At 37.9% G+C, this 16,750-nt stretch overlaps 1 protein-coding gene across 9 annotated transcripts in view; it reads right to left on the bottom strand.

Annotated features, from left to right (window-relative positions):
- The window catches only part of NUBPL (NUBP iron-sulfur cluster assembly factor, mitochondrial), a 400,940-nt gene that overhangs the window by 378,910 nt on the left and 5,280 nt on the right, over window positions 1-16,750 (bottom strand). Inside the window, exon 4 of one of the 9 annotated variants that reach the window (XM_078334749.1) lies at window positions 15,447-15,582. The exons of the other annotated variants lie outside the window; for them this stretch is intronic. The gene's annotated coding sequence lies outside the window, so the exon portion shown is untranslated. The remainder of the gene's footprint in view (window positions 1-15,446; window positions 15,583-16,750) is intronic. 9 annotated transcript variants of the gene reach the window in all.

The following is a 16,750-nucleotide window of genomic DNA, read 5'->3' as shown; positions in this document are numbered from 1 at the left end:
GAATATACTAAAAGCCACTGAATTGTACACTTCAAATGAATGAAATGCATAGTATATGAACTACATCTCGAAAACTGTTTTTAAAAAACTGCTGAGGGTCTGATGCAGTGGCTCTCGTCTGTAATCCCAGCACTTCGGGAGGCAAAGGTGGAAGGATCACTTGAGCCCAAGTGTTCAAGACCAGCCTTGGCAATATAGCAAGACCCCATCTCTACAAAAAAAACTTAAGAATTAGCCAGGGGTGGTGGTACATGTCTGTAGTCCCAGCTCCTTGGGTGGCTGAGGTAGGAGAATGGCTTCAGCCTGGGAGGGGAAGGTTGGGTGACTCCAGCCTGGGCAACAGAGCAAGACCCTGTCTGGAAAAAAAAAAAAAAAAGAAAACTACTGGAACTTCAGTCAGTTATGACAATTAGCAAGGCTGTTTTGTTTTGTTTTGTTTTGAGATGGAGTTTCGCTCTTGTGACCGAGGCTGGAGTGCAATGGCGCAATCTCGGCTCACCGCAACCTCCGCCTCCTGGGTTCAGGCAATTTTCCTGCCTCAGCCTCCCGATTAGCTGGGATTACAGGCACGCGCCACCATGCCCAGCTAATTTTTTGTATTTTTAGTAGAGACGGGGTCTCACCATGTTGACCAAGATGGTCTCGATCTCCTGACCTCGTGATCCACCCGCCTCGGCCTCCCAAAGTGCTGGGATTACAGGCTTGAGCCACCGCGCCCGGCCTTAAAAAGCCTTAAACACATAGGTTACTTAATAGTAGGTAAAACAGTACAGGCTGAAAAGTATTGTGGTTTTGCATCTCGACCAAAAGATGACTGGAAAAATTTAACACATTTGTGAATTTTCATAAGCAAGGGGAATTTTGTATACCAAACTTGAAAATATACATATTATTTCCACATGCACTGGGAAAATGTATCTAACATCAACTCAATTGTACAGTCAAGAACCTGCAATAGCGGTCATCCTTCAGCCCTTCCTCTTCACCCTCATATCCAATCCATAACCAAGACCTACCAATTCTACTTCCTTCTCCATCTCCAACGTGAACACTCCCGTCCGAGATATCACCATGCTCTCTTGATAAGGTTACTGTAATAGCCTAACCTGATACCCAGTGTCCACTCTAACATCCCCTCCATTCTCCATGCAACAGCAAAGCAATTTTTAAGAAAATCTGACCAGGTTTATAGAATGCTTAAAATTGCTTTCGATTGCCCTTAGAGATAGGAAGTAATAATGGTTGTAGGAAAGCAGATATAATTAGTATTACTCCCTGGGGGAAGTCTTCACTCAACCCTCAGATTAGGATCAGCATCCTGTTACATGCTCTCCTGACAACAGGACTTCTTTACGGCACTTATCACAGATGTAAATAAATAACTCAAACTATCTTACCCTCTATCCAAAATTCTTACCACAGTATCTAATATATAGCAGGTAGCTAATAAACATGTTTTAAAGAAATGCCTTGGGTTCTCTAAATCATAAAACCACATGCTGTATGATATAATAGGCTAACCTACCCAACTCTGCAAGAGCTAAAACCAACAGTTACCAAGAGAAACAAGAGAGGTTACCTGCCCCAACCCTGCTCCATGAGCCTCAGCAATACCCTCCCTGCCACCTTTGATTTACTACTGCCTATGTTATATTTCCTGCAGCATTTATGAGTCATGTATTTAAACAGCTGCCTTCCATCTTCCCTATCTAATCATCTATAAAAATAAAACATCATTTATATTATCACAATCATTTCCATGGCAAATATGAAAATGTCAGTGCCCTAACTCAAGGACTACAAGGAAAAATAGCAGCCTTGCAGGAAATTTTGTCAGAGGCAGATGTTAGCTACTCAAGTTCCATTTATAGGACATGTTTCCAAGCAAGTCTATTCTTTCCTGACTAATTTCCTCCTGTAAAAATGACATTTGGTAGACTCTGTAAATCTTCAAATTTTCCTTTTTCATTTGATTAATTGTAACATCCTTTAGTAACATAAAAACAAATCCTTTTTTCTCTATTACTAAAACACTTTCTACTACCAGGCTACTTTTGCAAAGATTTGATGCTCAAAACATGTATCACTTATAACAAGGAAATCTAAAATTGATATTCACAACCTCTGTGGTATGACCATTGTAAAGACAAAACTAAGAGCTAATCAAGCTAAGTAACTCTCATTAAATGGAGGAAAAAAAAATAAGTAATACTAAGATTTGCCTCTTAAGGACTTGATTGGATGTCTATGAACCCAGTGTCTAGGGAAAGTTCTACTCCAGTATGCTGCAAACATTCCTCTTGTTCCAAATATTTCCTCCACTCCCATCTCACCCCAAAAGAGTGGTCTGATCCTTCTTTTGAAATTTAATCCTTTGGAAAAGAAAAGAGACCAATAGTCTAACTAGAAAGCCTCTCTGCTGTTAAAGAAAAAAAGGTACACAAATTTTCCCCAAAACATCCTTCCCCTGGATGGGTGCCACCCTAAGTCATACGCAGCTGGTGTTTGCTCACTAAAATACTCCATTCATAAGCAAGCCCCCTTTATCCTATTATCTATTAATTTTATATAATTAATCCTATTAGCTATGATATCTATTAATTTTCACATTGTCTCTACTATAATAAACTACATATTCTGTGTGACTTTTGAAAATAACCTATTCTAGCCAGTACCCAATTCATCTTGACGCAAATTTATTTTTTAAATTTCTCAGAGAACTGTTAAAAAACAGGGTTTACCACTAATTCAAGCCAAAGAAAGTAAAGGAATTGACTAACAAATTAACAAGCAAATAACCGCTTAAAACTAATGTGCAATACCAATTAAAACATTTAAAATCAATGACAATTTTTAAAACTACAAATTTAGCAATTTAGGTACATCTTAGAATATATATATTCCTTTATCACAACTTTAAATTGTACTAGTTAAAAGGCCACTTTCTCAAGTCTACTCTTACTTCTGAGGTAAACTTAGTTTCATAGCTTTAAAAACCACCTATATGGATGCTGACACCCAAATTTAAATCTCCAGCCCCAACCTCTCCTCCACGCTCTGGACTTACTCAACATATCCAACTGCGTGTCTATTAGGCTTTTTAAATTTGACATGTAAAGGAGAACTCGTTTTAACCCCTAACCAGGCCTTCAAAAGTCTTCTCCATCCTAGGAAATTTCATTACTATTCACATAGTTGCTAAAAGCAAAACTAAAGAACCTAAAAGGAAGTGGAATTTGAATATATGCTACAACATGGATAAACCTTGGTAACAATTTGCTAAGTGAAATAAGCCAGACATAAAAGGACAAATATCATATGACTCCACTTACACGAGATGGAACAGTCAAATTCACAGAGACAGAAAATACATTAGTGGTTACCAGGGGCTAGGAACAGGGGGAAATGGGTAGTTCTTATTTAATGAGTAGAGTTTCAGTTTGGAATAATGAAAAAGTTCTGAGGGTAAATAGTGATGATGGTTACACAACCATGTTAGTGTACTTAAGGCCACTGAACTGCACACTTTAAAATCATTAAAATGGTCAGTTTTATATTATGCATATTTTACTATACCAAAAAAAAAATAAAGAAAGAAAATCTCTTTTCTTCACCATCCACATCCAATTCATCAACAAGTCCTCTTGGCTCTATCTTCAAAATATCTTAGGAACCTAAGTACTTATCACTACCTCTACCACCATAGTCTAAGCTATCAACTTTAGCTTACACTCTGGCATTAGATACTAGCTAGTCATCTTGTTCTAGTCTTATTCCCCTACACTCTATTCTCTATACTATAGCCAGATCCTTTTAAGGAGTAGATTAGATTGTCACTGCCCTGGTCAAAAACCCACTACACTATACTGAGAAAAAAATCCAAATTTCCAGCCAGGTGCAGTCGCTCAGGCCAGTAATCCCAGCACTTTGGGAGGCCAAGGTGGATGGATCATGAGATCAGGAGTTCAAGACCATTCTGGCCAACATGGTGAAACCCTGTTTCTACTAAAAAGAAAAATACAAAAATTAGCTGGGTGTGGTCGCGTGTACTCTGGAGAATGAGGCAGGAGAACTGCTTGAACCGGGACCCTGAAGGTCAAGCTTGCAGTGAGCCAAGATCATGCCACTGCACTCCAGCCTGGGCAACAGAGCAAGACTCTGTCTGAAATAAAAAAGAGAAAAAAAATCCAAATTTCCACCATGCTTGCTCTGTCTAACATGCCTCTATCTACCCTTCCTCTAGTCCACTCTAGTCACATGGACCTTCTTCCTGTTTATTCTGTTCATGAGGCTTTCCTCCTGCTTATAAAAACACTTCAAATATCCAAGTTGATTTACCTTAGGGCTTTTGCTCTTCCTGTGACCCAATTATTCAATTCATTCACAAGTCTGCTTGAATGTCATGTCTTCAAAGATCTCCTCCCTGACATCCTTATCTATTTTGCACTTCCTATCACTTTCTTTTTATTTTATTTTACTTTTCATATTTCAGAGATGGGGGTCTCACTCTGTTGCCCAGGCTGCAGCACAGTGGTGTGATCATAGCTCACTGTAGCCTCAAACCCCTTGGCTCAAGCAATCTGCCTCAGCCTCCTAAGTAGCTGGGACTACAGCTGTACACCATCATGCCCATCTAATTGTTGTTGTAGAAACAGGGATCTCACTATGCTGCTCAAGCTGGTCTCAAAGTCCAGGCCTTAAGTGATTCTCCCAGTTCAGCCTCCCAAGTTGCTGGGATTAAAGGCATGAGACACAGCACCCACTTTCTACATCCTTACACTGTTTTATTATTTGTTGTAACCATTATTACTATCTAAAAGGATATGTTTATTATGTCTCGTCCAATACACTGTAAACTCCTTAAAGACAGAAACTTACACATTTTACCACTATATCTCTAGGACTAAAAAGAGTGCATAGCACATGTAAAGTACTCAGTAAAATCTTGAATTAATTAATAAAATTATCCTTATTTGTAGAATCACTAAGTATTATACCCTTGATTTTCATTTCATATAAATAGCCTTTATTGGGCATTAAAAGAAAGCATATTATTTGAAACAACCAAGAGGTAAGCCTCAATCACCTTAAGTTCCCATTTTGCCTTTTCAATCAGGGTCAGACTTTGAAAATGGAACAAATCCTTCACAATGCAATCAGTGTGGCCTACAACCCAAAACTATGAATTTCACCTCAATTTTTAAAATTAACTAATAAACATTCTTCTATCAGCACCAGATAACACCCTAGATATTGATAGTTTCTGCTCAGATCGTCCTCCTCTGTTTACCAGTGCCCCACTAAGAAAATAGGAAGGACTGCCAAAATATAGACATCTAAAGATTACCGTGAGATTTCTTTTCCGTAACTTTAGCTACAGATTGGTCATTTTAGAAGATGTGCTATTAGATGTCTGCAAAATCAGAATAATTAGTGCCTTAATTGTTCACAGATGCTTTTAATTTGTGTGTCTGACACCACCACTTAAACCACATTTCACTTGGCAATGACCTAATAAAATACTACCCATGCCTTAATTTCTATAACAAGTTCCTTTTCATCACTAAGTAGGTAAATGGAAAATTAGCATTTGTAATTCTGTTGCATATATCAGCTCAGGGGCTAACAGACAGCATCAGAACCCAAAAGAATTATGCCTATCCAGAGTGATCATTTTCATTAACGTTTCTTGGCCAGGATACCCTTCAGCTGCACACAATGTTTTAAATAGCCTAATAGAAACATGATACAAATATCCTATTCCTCCTTAAGTAAGCTGTATTTTTAATCATTTTTAAAGAAAATGCGTATGTGGAGAATAGGATTAGATACATTGGTGTCCTTTATTTAAGCCACCCCAAATAGCCCAAAGGACAGAACAAGAGTCTTCATCAGTTTCCATGGTGACTGGCAAAGGGCCCCATCACGGTCCAGATAACATTTCAGCACAAAGTTGAGAGCAAAGGCTGTTCCAGTGTTTGGAGAAGGCTTATGCTTTCTTATCTACTCAGAATAATATTGAAACAGAGAGCAACCCTATAGCCATGCAGGGAATACAGACTTCCTTCAAAGACTACCTGAGTACTTTCCTCCCTTAATTCAAGAATGTTACATTGTTTAAGAGCCACAAGCAGTAATCTAACTTGTCAGTTATTGCTCTTAGAAAATCCTAGCATGTTACCTGTCCTGACAGTAATAAATTCATCTTTTAAAGCAACAGTAGGATACAGTTCTTCCTCCCAGCTTAACTGAAAAATAGGCGGTTGTACTTTATTACTCAATGAAGTAGAACAAGCTGCCTGCTCTCTTTAAGCGGCCATTTAAGAATTTTTTACAGAACTACAAAGGAGACTTATGTTCTTTTGGAAGACAAGAGAAAGAGAGACTTTCTGAAGAAGGTTCTTCAGGAATCCATTTTCTGTAAAATTAATTGATGTGGTTAATTTGGCAAAGCATTTGAGAGATGAAGGAAAAAGCAAGCACATGGTGAGAGTTTCAAGCTTATAATGAGTTTTGTCTTATTACATCAGCAATATCTAAAGGCTCTTTAAAAGTGTTTTCCCTTTCATCTGAACGCTCATTGACCCATTTCTGCACAGTGGAGCTGACCCAAGCCCTTTCACATAGTGCAACTGCCAAAAGTGAACGATCACACATTCCTGACCAGAAAGAAACAGGCTGGAACGAAATCTGTCATGTGAAATATTTCACAGCCAAAATTAAAGCTTTAAAATGCTACAACCAAAGACAAAACTGTTTTGATTTCAATTCTCAGAGCCTTTAATCTTATCAAAGCTTGTTCTAAATCTAATACTTACCCACTTTCCTAAATTTTCTGGCAGATTAGAATAAGATTTCAAACAAGTCTTTGGTTTTTGCTGTATATGTTTTAACTGAAATAAAAATGCTGAAGCACAAGATATAAACTCCCTTATCTAAAAGCTTCTCTAAACATAATTCTCCCAAGTCAAAATGATTCCTTGGCAAACTTATGGACATTTTAGAAAATGCAGTAACAGCATTCAAAATCTTGGAGAATTCCACCAAAGTGTAATCTGTTTTCAACCACTTAGCATTTACTGAGTACATAACAACAGGCCAGTCAATAGTGGCTGATGATGTAAGAAGCAGTCCCTGACCTTGTGAAAGTCATGGTCACACTAATGGCATAAGATAAACATGGAAATCAATAGAGAAGGAAATGACATTTAAAACCACTAAGGTGGCTCCACATATTAAGTGCCATCCAATCCGAGACCTGAAGGATAATAGAAGCTGGGCAAAGAAGGCAAGGAAGATGGTCAGTGAAAAGGAGCAGTACCAATAAAGTCAAGTACAGAGTAGAAAATTAGGTAGAACCCAATCCTTAAGAACTAAGCCAAGCAGCCAGGTGTGGTGGCTCATGCCTATAATCCTAGCACTTTGGGAAGCTGAGGTGGGTGAATCTCTGGCAGTCAGAAGTTCGAGACCAGCCTGGCCAACATGGCAAAACCACGTTTCTACTAAAAAAAAGCAAAACTTAGCTGGGTATGGTGGCAGGCAGCTGCAGTCCCAGCTACTTGGGAAGCTGAGACAGGAGAACCGCTTGAAACTGGGAGGTGGAAGTTGCAGTGAGCCAAGATTAGGTCACTGCACTCCAGCCTAGGCCACAAAGTGAGACTTCGCCCCCCGCCACAAAAAAAAAGAACTAAGCCAAACAATCTCAGCAGAGACCTGTAGGCCATCAGAACTGTCCTACAATCAATATGAAGAACCATTATTTAATTCAAGGTGGATGAGATTAAACAGACCAATTAAGAGGCTATGGAAAACTCTCAAGTGAAAGATGATAAAATTCTTAGCTAGGTTCAGGAGAGAAAGAGATACCTCTCAAATAAAAAAACAGCACTTAGTCACTGATATATAGAAGCAGAGTAGGTGAGATGAAAGATGAAAGACAAGGATGATGTCAAGGTTTCAAGGCTTTTGATAATCCTCCCATCAAAAGAGAGGTCTATGTCTCCTCCCCTTGAATGTAGGAAGGCACATAACTAATTCAACCACTAATTCAGACTGACCACCAAGGATAGGTCACAAAAGGCCATACAGCTTCCTCCTTATTCACTGGGACGCTTTTAGAGCTCTCAGCCACCAAATAAGTCCAATTACACTGAGGCTGCCATGCTACGAGGAAGGTCATGCAACGTGGAACAGCCATGCAAAAGCACTGCAATCAACAATCCTACCTGAACTAAGCCTTCAAGTCATTTCAGGGCAGCTACCAAACTTGTGAGTAAAAAGCCTCCAAATAAGTTACCAGTGAAAAGTCCGTTTTTCACATGAATATAAAGCAAGACCATGTACTAGGAATAAAGAAACTGGAATTGGATAGAGGACCTGATGAGAGTGGAAAGATTTGGAAGAGCATCTGTGGTAAATGAGAAGTAGATCAGAGATAATTAAGGAATCATCAAGTCCTATAGAGAGCCTAGAGCAAACTAGAAACAACAATCTCCCAAATAGTCACTAGGCTATACATTAAGATAAAGGTAGGTCTGGTGACACACACCTGTAATCCCAGCTGAGGCAGGAAGATGACTTAAGCCCAGAAGTTTCAGACCAGCCTGGGTAACATAGTGAGATCCTGGCTCTGCCAAAAATAAAAAATTAGCCAGGCATGGTGGCATATACCTATAGTCCCAGCTACTTAGGAAGCTGAAGCAGGAGGACTGCTTGAGCCCAAGAGCTCAATGCTACAGTGAGCTATAATCACGCCACTACATTCTAGCCTAGGTAAGAGAGCAAGAAACTGTCTCTAAAAATAAATAAAGAAAAACATAAGGGCAGGCTGTTTCAATTTTGTATCCCCCATGCCAATCAGAGCACCTAAGAGATGACAGGCCCTTAGCAAACATTTGGTAAATGAATGTATAAAAGTTTGTGTGTAGATGTCACAATTATCAAATATTCATAAGAAAAATTCATCAATTATAATGAGTATTTCCATTTCTTACCCTGAAAATATTCTTAGTTTTAGTAAAGAGTTGTGTTTTATAATTTCAAATATAGTTTCTGAGTCCCTCTCTCAGTGAATACGAAATGTGTGAATTCAAATGCACTTGAAAATATAAACACATTTCTTACCAAGAATTACCTTTTAATTGATAAGCAAAAAGCAAAAAATGATAATTTTGCAATTATTTCTGAATCTGACCTTTTGCCCTAGTTTCTCCTCTAGCTTTAAAATAACTACACTTTAAACAAAAATAGTATACCTTTCCTCCAAAATGGCTAACCACAATACTGAAACAAAATGTTTTTTGTAAGAAATGTGACATGTTATATATCCTTCCAAACTATAAGAAAAACATTAAGAATAGGTTAATTTAATATAGCATAATCCCTTTAAAACACATGTATTAAAGAAAAGATGAGCCCCAACCTTATAAACTTGAACTAAATAGTATACATCAGGATTTCCCATATGTAATTGTGAAAAACACATTTTCATTCATATTTACTTGAAATTCACATAACTAATATTCCAGATTCTAATAATAGTGAGCTAATAAGAACAACTCTTACTAGCATTTACTATATGCCAGACATTGTGCTAAGTGCTTTACGTATATTATTTCCTTTAATACTCACAAGAACCTATATTAGGTAGGTACAGGCAAAAGTCAGAGAGTTTGCAAGACACAGAGCCAGAATCAAGCCCAGGTAAATCTGACACCAAAAGGCTAGACTATTACCTACTATACACATATTTATTAATGAAGAAAATAGTGTTGTAAGTGGTAATACAAAATATATTCTGACTTAAGACTGTTGAACTTTTCAAAAATCAAAACCTAAATCTTGAACTAAAATTTCTTAGTTTGTTCTAACATGATCACAGAAGTTCAAAGGCTAAAGATAATCTTAACTGTGTTTAAAGAACCACTCATAATAATCTGTGAAAAAAAGCAGTACATCTAGGAAGAATAAGTGTAAAGACATTATGTGATCATGAGAAAAAAATTAATATTTTGAGAAAAACATCAATAAAAAGGAAATAATAGAAGAAACAGGTCTTTGAAGATAAGACTGCTTTTTTCCCCATCTTTAAGTCCACTTAAAATTTTGGTTAATGATTTCCTGTAGCAATAGCAAATAAGTAAAAATGTAAAATAAGTTTTGCTAAAACAATCGAGTAGGCCGGCCTGGCCTGGCCCAGTGATGCACTCCTGGAATCCTAGCACTCTGGGAGGCCGAGGTGGGCAGATTGCCTGAGGTCAGGACCAGCCTGTCCAAGATGGTGAAACTCCGTCTCTAGTAAAAATACAAAAATCAGCTGGGTATGGTGGCACGCGCCTGTAGTCCCAGCTTCTTGGGAGGCTGAGGCAGGAGAATCACTTGAACCTGGGAGGCAGAGGTTACAGTGAACCAAGATCGTGCCACTGTACTCCAGTATGGGCAACAGAGAGAGACTGTATCTCAAAAAAACAAAATACAAAAATTAGCTGGGCATGTGGCTGTAATCCCAGCTACTCAAGAGGCTGAGGTAGGGAAATCGCATGAACCTGGGAGGCAGAGGTTGCAGTGAGGTGAGACCAGGCCACTGGACTCCAGCCTGGGCACAGAGCAAGACTCCATCTCTCAAAAAAATAATAATAATAATAATCGAGTAGGCCAGGTGCAGTAATCCTAGCACTTTGGGAGGCCAAGGCTGGGGCAGATCACTTCTTGAGGCCAGGAGTTCAAGAGTGGCCTGGCAAACATTGCAAAAGCCTATCTCTAAAAAAAAATACAAAAAATCAGCCAGGTGTGATGGCACACACCTGTAATCCCAGCTTCTCAGGAGGCAGAGCCAAGATTGTACCACTTGTACTCTAGTGTGGGTGAGAGTAAGACCCTGTCTCAAAAAAAAAAAAAAAGAATCAAGTAAATAAGATGTGCACTGATTCTGAAATATTACTTACAAAAAGCTTTTATTTAGCTAGCAATACTAAAAATTTATTTCAAACTTACAATAGGTCAGCCACGGTGCTGAGTGCTTAACATACATTATCCCACTTAGATTTTAATTACTTCATTTGCTCAGGGAAAAAAAAAGCATAATATGTTTTGAACCAACTATAGACACCTTATCCAACTCTTGGAATTTGCTGTATATTTTATTTATTTATTTACTCATCCATTCATTTATTTACAGCCACTATTCATTTAACATGCTCCACAGTCACTACCAACATTTGTCAAGAACCTACTGTGTTCCATTACTAGACAAGTCATGAGGATAAAAAAAGGAATAAAACCAAAATTATTGTCCCCTAAAGGTTCACACACTGGCAGAGGAGACAGTAAACAAATTTTATCAAATAATATAGGAAGTGTTCATCCTTTCCTCAAGGCATCATAGCAGAGAAAATAGAAAACAAGAATAACCTAACACTGGAATAATAGTGAGAGAAGTCATCACAGAAGATCCACAGTATGGGTCCAAATAAAGCAGTGGCATCAAGGAATGAAATAAAAGGATACACTCTACAAAGCTTTAAGTGGCATAAGCAGCAGAACAGGTGATTGATTTGGGAATGGGAGATAACTGTATGATTCTTTCAGCTATATTCCACCAAATACCATAGATAGGTAGATAGACTTCCGTGAGACAAAAACAAATACAGGAAAGAAGAGTTTGGTTTTACACATGCTGAGTTTGAAAAGCTTATAAAGCATTCAAATAGACATCTACAGTAGACAACCAGACAGACCAGACTGGTACCCGGGAGAGATATGAAGACTGGTGATGCATGTGGAGTAAAGGCATATGAGTAGTAACCAGAGCAGTAGGAAAAGCTGAGATCACTAGGTAGAGCATAAAGTGAGATGAGGGCCAAGTAGAATAAAGGAGTACAAACATATACCCCATAACAACATTTCAGTCAACAATGGACTGCATATACAACAGTAGTGACATAGGATTATAATGGAGCTAAAAGATTCCCATTGCTTAATGATGTCATGTGCCCATAACATCACAGCACAACACATTTATTTACAGCCACCTGTTTATGGTGATGCTGGTGTAAACAAACCTACTGTGCTGCTACTTATACAAAAGTGTACAATAATGCCCTAGGCCTTCACATTCATTTACTACTCACTCACTGTCACCCAAAACAACTATCAGTCCTGCAAGCTCCAATCATGGTAAGTGCCCTATGCAGGGGTACCAGTTTTTATCTTATACTGTATTTTTACTGTGCCTTTTGTTTAGATACATACTTACCATTGTGTTACAACTGTCTACAGTGTTCAGCATAGTAACATGCTATATAGATTTGTAGTCTAGGGCAAATAGGTTATACCACATAGCTTGGGTATACAGTAGGCTATACTATCTAGGTTTGTTTAAGTACACTCTACACAGTTCATACAAAAATGAAGTCACCTAATGATGCATTTCTCAGAAGGTACCCCATTCATAAAGTAAACCATGACTGTACATCATCTTTTAAGAAGCAGGAAAGAACGGTGTGTAGGGCACTAAGTCACAACAAATGCCTCCATACCACACCACTCCTCACAAAAACAAAGCAAAACAAAACTTTACACTTAATACTTTCAAATCTGCTTGTGCAATCATACATATAGCAAACATTTACCCTGTATTTCCTACGTTATAAGGCATTGCACTAGCTGCTGAGGGTAGCCAAGAATAAAGACAACCTAGTTATTAATCATAAGAACCTAGCTAAAATAGGAGCTATAAAGCAAGTATGTTAAGAGCACAGGATCTAGGTTGGCATTCGAACCTTAGCTCTGCCATTTACTTTCTGGGTGACTTGAGACAAATTACTTAACCTATAGGTGTTTCTGCTTCCTCAACTACAATGGGGATCATAATAGTATTTATTCCCATAAGGTTGCTATGAAGAGTAAATAAACCAAAAACTAAGTCATGAGGACTAAAATAGTCCATGGAAAACATGTATAACAGTGCTTTATACATAATGCATGGTCAATGAAAATTAGTTATTTCCTATTATAAAAATTATCAGAATGGCTGCATGAGTGCAATAATAATACAAGTCAACGGTGTTACCGGATTTCAAAAGATGAAGAAAGGAGCAGGCCAGGCGCAGTGGCTCATGCCTATAATCTCAGCACTTCAGGAGGCCAAGCTGGACAGATTACCTGAGATCAGGAGTTTGGGACCAGGCTGGCTAACATGGTGAAACCCCTCTCTATAAAAAATGCAAAAATTAGCCAGGCATGGTGGCACTTGCCTGTAATCCCAGCTACTTGGGAGGCTGAGGCAGGAGAGTCACTTGAACTCAGGAGGCGGAGGTTGCAGTAAACCAAAATCACACCACTGCACTCCAGTCTGGGGGACAGAGTGAGATTTTGTCTCAAAAAAAAAAAAAAAGACCCTCACTTGGCAGGAATTCAGGGAACACTTCAATGAGCTACCCTTCTGAGCAAAGCTAGCTCATACAGTGCCTTTGTGTGAATTACAAAGCAGCCCACAGGTGCACATTTCTTTTTTTGACAAATCATAAACAAGAGAACAAGAGGTGTACATCAAGAGGAGGGTAGCCTGCATTTCTGTCATCACTCAATCCCTTCAACAAGTACCCTTGTGCAAGATATAACCAGCACAGCCATATAAGGAAGCCTGAAAAATAGGATACAAAAAGCTGATGAAAGGGAATGCAAACATTCCAGTAGACAAGTAGAAGAATGACTGTAAGCTATCAATAATAGTATATCCAGCCTAGACTGGCTTTAGCAAGTAACCCAGATTAGCTAGCGCACAGGAGTCATTTAGAAGAATAGCTAAAGATAAACCCAGAAAGGTATATTGAAGCCAGATGACAGAGGATATTGAATACCAGCAAAAGCATCCAGCTATGACTCTGAGCAAGGAAATAATGTGATTTCAATAGTGAGAGAAGTCTGGCATTATGTACTAGAAGGATTTAAGTAAATACAGGCCAGTAAAAGGCCATTGTAGTGGGATGCTGGTTTATGAGTTTCTCAAAGGCAGGACTCTGTCTCATTCATTTTTGTACCTTCAAAACTAACACAGTGCTTGGGACAGAGTAGGCACGCTAAAATTTCTTGAGGTATAAATGAATGAAGGACCAAAAAGTGGCATGTGCCTTAATTAAAGTAGAAATAATGGAAACAGAACAATACATACTGGGAAAATATTGCAAAGATCGAAAAAGGGATTATTTGCTTGCTGATGAAGTGTGGTAAGGATATTAGGGGAGAATCAATAAAGACTGTAAAACTAATAAAACTGGATGGACTGCATTACAGGTTTCAATGAGAATCAAATGTAATTATGTTCATGAAAATGCTCTATTAAAAAAGTACTGCTTTACTCTGGAATAAAATCTACTCATCTTGGGCAGATTTACTACTATCTATGACACTGAATATACCTCATCATTTTAAAACATTTGTCTTCCTTTTGTCTTCATCAGATTATAAAACCTTTAATAGTACACTGGTGTCTACTCTGTTATGAAGCAATATTAATAAAACCTTATTAAATGTTGCTTTAACGAAACTTTCTCATGCACAAAAGAAACTATTATTAAACCAATTTCAACTATATGCCACAAAAATAGACACATATACACAGATATATACTTATATAAATATACAATATATACTAAACATTTTTGTGAATATAATCTTAGCAGGCTATGAGCTTCCATAGTATATGTCTATTTTTCTTTATATTCCCCTGGTGTCTGGCAATGAGTGTCAGAGGTGCTCAGTAAATGTTTGTTGAACTAAAATGAACTGAAATGAACTGACTTAGGAATCTCACAGAGCTTATCACTGGTTTCTGATGGTCTTTAAGTTTCCCTCTCCCAGTCTCAGTGATCTTCCACACTGTGTATCAAATTTATGCTGTAAAAGAATGAGATTCATAATAAGGGTGCTTTTAAGAATGCGAAAAAAGAAAAATCAAAAAATAAGATCATAAAATAAGTCAATATATAGGATCGGTGGGGGAGTGGGCATGATTTTCAGTGTTTGCCAGTTTCCACAGTTTAACTATTCCCATCATGGCCTCTTTCAAGCTAACAACATGATATGAGTTAGTTTGCAAAATTCACTGAAAATTTAACAATCAGCTCTCACAAGCCAGTATGTACTGGTTCGGGCACACCACTGGTTGCATTATTTATACGCATAGTACACATGATCCCAAATTTTATGCTGTAATGCTACCATCCACATCCTCAAAGGAACATACAAAAGGAAAGGAAAAGGCAGGAAAAAAATCTACATCCTATTCCTATAATGCTTTTAAAACTTTAATGCAGGCCAGGCACAGTGGCTGACGCCTGTAACCCCAGCACCTTGGGAGGCTGAAGTGGATCACTTGAGGTCAGGAGGTAGAGACCAGCCTGACCAACAGGGTGAAACCCCACATCTACTAAAAATACAAAATTTACCAGATGTTGTGGTGGGAACCTGTAATCCCAGCTGCTCAGGAGGCTGAGAAATGAGAATCACTTGAACCCAGAGGTGAAGGTTGGAGTGAGCTGAGATCACACCACTGCACTCCAGCCCGGGTGACAGAGCGAGATCCTGTCTCAAACAAACAAACAAAAAAAACCCATCAATGCACAAGGTAGTCTTCTTTTGAACTGGGCATATGGTCCAACCCAGAAATTCCTTTAGCCTAGACCAGTGAAATTCAAACTTTTCTGATCATGCACTCCAACCAGTTTTTAAAAAGGTATTTGGGCATACATCCTCAATGTTAATATATTTGTTTATAAATTGTATTAGAACTACTATACTAATTACCATATATAAGTTATATACAAAAATTAAGATAAAAATTAATTCAAATAGAAAAGAAAAATTTTCTGCCCATATCCCAATGGACTGTCTTGCAAATCTCCCTGGGGCTTAAACAATCTACTTCGGCTATTACTAAGCACAATATGAAAAGTAAAATGAATAGCTTCCTGGACCTGTTTCCCCTAGGCCTACAACCTTATCTTATTAGGTCTTGCCACATCACAAAATATCTTGCTTTTATTATTATTTTCACATCACTCTAGTATATCAACTTTGGAAACAAAAGACATTATTCTATTTATAGTATTCTATTTTTAGTAGCGGCATTTCAACAAAATATAGTAATTCTCAATCACTGAAAATGTCAAATCCTAGAAAACGAAGTATTCCTAAGGGTGATGTTAATATCCTCCAACAGTTGTTGGCCAAAGATTCATTTGATGAATCCAATTTTTCTGAAATATATGATTCTGATGATTCAGACAATTCTAATGTTAGTTCTGTTTAGAAATAACTCCAAGAAGAGTTTTTATATTTTATTTTCACATTGAAAATCAGTCAGATTTGGTTCAGCCTCAAAGAGCATGTTGATGTAAAGTTAATGAGGGCCGGCAGTGAGCTGTACTTTTTTTGTCTAAACAGGAAATGGGTTAACTGTTTTTTTCATCCTTTGATCCCTTATTATATAGTTTCTTCACATTGTCTACAAGACTCAAAGCTTTGGCTGAAATGATATCCAAATTAAAAGAGGTCCACATCTACAAATTTATCTACCTTTCCATTCATTGAATTTTCCTTATTTCTTCCTTAAGGAAGACAGAGTCCTTTTTCTAGGGTAACTAACTGCCATAATTAAAATTACTAGGAATGAAACATATTACTGGCTCTTATCTCAATAAGGTTGCCTAAACATATATGTTTATCTCCCTTCTCTTCCAAATTCCATTCA

The sequence above is a fragment of the Callithrix jacchus genome, chromosome 8 (genome assembly GCF_049354715.1).
Source record: "Callithrix jacchus isolate 240 chromosome 8, calJac240_pri, whole genome shotgun sequence".
NCBI lineage: Eukaryota > Metazoa > Chordata > Mammalia > Primates > Cebidae > Callithrix > Callithrix jacchus.
This window is presented reverse-complemented; position numbering and strand designations above follow the sequence as displayed.